This window comes from Fukomys damarensis, unplaced genomic scaffold (genome assembly GCF_012274545.1).
Source record: "Fukomys damarensis isolate Sample0158 unplaced genomic scaffold, DMR_v1.0_HiC HiC_scaffold_13, whole genome shotgun sequence".
Taxonomy (NCBI): Eukaryota; Metazoa; Chordata; class Mammalia; order Rodentia; family Bathyergidae; genus Fukomys; species Fukomys damarensis.
This window is the reverse complement of record NW_022900925.1, coordinates 30,153,793-30,157,263: the sequence shown is the minus strand read 5'-3', so window position 1 is coordinate 30,157,263 and position 3,471 is coordinate 30,153,793. Positions and strand designations below refer to the sequence as shown.

General features: G+C 46.9%; 1 long non-coding RNA gene across 2 annotated transcripts; it reads right to left on the bottom strand.

Moving 5' to 3' along the window:
* Window positions 1-1,012: 1,012 nt before the first annotated feature.
* LOC104859536 lies at window positions 1,013-3,460 on the bottom strand. Of its 2 annotated transcripts, XR_779421.3 has the most exons (4): window positions 3,365-3,460; window positions 2,252-2,330; window positions 1,392-1,564; window positions 1,013-1,035 (listed from the first exon to the last, which is right to left on the bottom strand). It is a non-coding gene; the product is annotated as an uncharacterized LOC104859536 (long non-coding RNA). The 2 variants fall into 2 exon arrangements; XR_779420.2 differs by lacking the exon at window positions 3,365-3,460 and having other exon boundaries at window positions 2,252-3,118.
* Window positions 3,461-3,471: the final 11 nt, after the last annotated feature.

Sequence of the window (3,471 nt, the reverse complement as noted above, 5' to 3'; positions counted from 1 at the left end):
GGATTTGCTTATGTTCAGGAAAACCCAAACTTCCATCCAATTTCATCCTTAAACAGTGTTAAGATGTAGGACATTTAAGAAAGCTGGGCTGAACAGTGTCCACAGAGGGGGAGAAAACAAACAGGGAGAAGAAAGAGGTAGAGCAGAACACTGAGACATCCAGAGTTGATGGAAAGAAAAGCTGAAGATAACTTCAGTTTTCCTACTTGAGAAATTACGACACCCTTAGCTCAAATGAGCTCAATCTCCATCCCTTGGCACATCCCAGACTAGTTAAATCAGAATTTCAAGGAGGGCCCCAGGCATCATGACTCTTTACAACCAGCCAGGTAATTTCAATGAACTAATGTTGAGAATATTGGTACAGTTAAAACAAGGAAGCCTGGAAGGACACAGCACGGAGGCAGGGAATGAGTGTGATTCTAGTTATATTGAGTTCAAGCTTCCAACAAGGCAACAGGAGGGAAGGAAGCACTAACTCCTGGGAAGGACTGAGCAGCTCAAGATTTTGGAGAGTCAGTCATGCATCAACAAACACCCCTTCGGGGATGTTACGGACCAGGACCTACAATCCAACAAACAAGGTCCTAGTCCCTTGAGGGACTCGTATTTAGGAGGCAGGGTACAGATTTCTGAACAAATAGCACAAAGTTGTTGGGAGGAAAGAAGGGTTTGATTCCCTTAGGAGTGGCCAGAAGGCTTCATGAAGAAGGGACAGAAGTGGTTGAAGGAAAGGGAGAAAACAGGAAAGGAGGCTATGGAAATGTATGGACACTTACTTAGATTTAGCAAAGCGCAGAAGAAAATGCAACTAAATAAATAAAAATCACTGGGAAGCAGCAGAAGAAAAGGAAAGTAGGACAGAGAGGTGTCCTGAAGGCAAGGAGGGGCAATAGAGAGAACAGACAAGTCAAAGAAGGAAAGGCTGGCTTGCAGATTTAATGACCACAGAGCTACAGAAATTACTGTCTGCCTTGAGATGGCTAGGGATGGCCTTTGGCCAGTAACCTACCTTCTCGAGCAATCACTTTTCACCTACAAAATAATGAGAATAGAGACTGTGTGATTTCCAAGGCCATGTCGAGCTCCGACAATCTACATATTTCGGTGGTTAAAAATCAAAGTAGACTATAAAAGGAGACACCCAGGATTCAAATTCTATCAGCTTTATCTTTCTGGATCTCATATTATGGATTTATAAAAATGAAATGAATGCTCCCTACCTCCTAAGATTGCAAAGACTAAATTAAGATACAGTTCCAGGCCCTGAGCACATTTTAAATCAGTGTTATTTTGTTTGTTTCTACCTAGCATCACGACTTACAAATCAATACTTAGTAAGTGTTCTTAGAATAGAAATGGTAAGCTTTCGCTCCTGATATACATCTTACCTTTGTTCTTGTCAAAGAGTCTGCTCGTTCACTGAATTTATCTTGGCCCTGCGTTCTGCTTTTCTGCTCTGGGACCATACTAATATTGACTGGGTTGATTCTCATCCCTGGGGAGGAGAGGGATCATGGAGAAAGTGGCAGGGTACAGAAGAGTTGGCTGTGGCCTCAAGACGCTGGAGGGCACAAGGAGAGATGAAAGTGATATGGAGCTAACTGAGCTGGGTTCATGTTCTTCCTAAATCAAAGAATGAATTCCAAGGAATGACGGAGGTTAAGAGCAGGAAAAATTGAACGGGGGCGGGGGAGGAAGGAGGGATCCTGAGAGACAGGAGGGGACCTTGAAGTGGGTTGCCACTGAGACCACTTCTCTAAGAATATTTTATAGAACAAAATATTGAGGTGGGTACAACATCAGTCAAACTACAATCAACCAATAAGACTACAAGTATAGCCGCTCAAGTACTATTGATCCGCCAGTAGGGAAGCAGGTCATGCAGCGAGGGTACACAGAAAGAACCAAGTTGTTTTGAGAAAGGGATGGATGCGACATCCCGGTCACTCACCTGGGTGACTGGTATTCATCTGGACTTTACTGGATCAGGTGATATGAATTACAGTACAATTTCAGTTTAACACTTATCCCCTGGGGAGGCACGCAGGCCTGGTCATTCCATCCTCATCCAAGGCCTGGCCTCAGAGAGACGCTTCCTCTAGCTACAGTTCTGTGTGTTCTCACCCTCTGCACCGACTCCCTCGAGGGCCCTGTCTAGCTGCTTCGGATATTTCTACCTAACTTAGCTGTTGCTAATAAAAAGCCTCTGCCCAACACATAGGTGAGACAGGACACAGGTAACACTCACCAACTTGGTTCTGTCCCCAGCAGCCATCTGTCCGGATACGTTCCCCGCTGCTGTTTATCCCTTTCTGGGGGTCTCACTCCTGCCACGTAAGCAATAAGGAATAAGGAAATCAGCAAAGGAAAGCAACAACAACAACAAAATCCTTTCCATTTCTCATTCCCCGACAGAAGGGGCCAAGCTAAAACGGACTTCCTCTTTAAGGTCGCTCAATTGCAGGTTGCAGGGAAGGCGAAATGTAGAGGGTATGACATGAAATACAGATTAGGCTGATGTCACAAAAGAGGTTTTCGGTAGTGTCAGCAGAGGCTGTAGTGATGGCTAAGGAAGTTGACAAAGGGCACTGTGTGAAAATCAGCTGCTTGTCCCAGACAAGCAGGTGGGGTATTTTAGTTAAAGGTAGGACAGGATCTCATTATGAGAAAAACCAGGTCTCAGAACAGGGACGCTTCATTCTGGATTTTTGAATCTCAGGTATTGACTCATTTTTGTCAAGAAACGATAAAATCAGAGATCACTGAAAAAAAAAAATTAGCCCCTCCTCACAGCACAAGGCAATAGGTTTTGACCTCTGTATTCCAATAAATAAGAACAAGGACATGAAGTCAGGTCGGGTCCCTTTGCAGGTTTTAGTCATCATTTCCAAGGCCAAAAAACAGACGGTGGAACTAGGCCGTCAGTTTACCCCAGGAAGCCAGATTTACAGGCATGGGGACCCCAGCCTGGGGCTGACATCGCCTGGATCCGCCCCGCTTTCTAGCAGGCTCCCTATGGCAGGAGATTGTAAACAGGACTAATTCGACGTTAAATGAAGGCAAAGGAAAAAGAGATACATTTTGGTTCTACAGATTCTGGGCTGAGAGAAGGGGGTTGGGCTTCTCAAATTCGGATTTACATTTCAAAGCGGCCTTCAGGCCCAGCAAAGCTCCAAGCCAAAGCCCCAGGGAAGCCCCTCTCCCTTTTCTCCACCCGGCTGGAAATCACCGCTCCTAGGAGACCGGGCGAGAAAGCAAGAGCTCCCGGCGGCGCCCCGGGGTCCCTCCAGGAAGTGGGGCGAGACTAAGGGCGCCGGCCCGGGGAGGTGCGGGCCCTGGAAGCCGCCGGGGCTCGCTCCACCTGCGTGCTCCCGGACCTCCGGGCGGGGTGGGGCAAATCTTTGTACTCCTCGGTTTGCTCAGGGTTTGAACAGTTCGTGGGAGCCGGACTCTGCCCTCAGCGGTCTC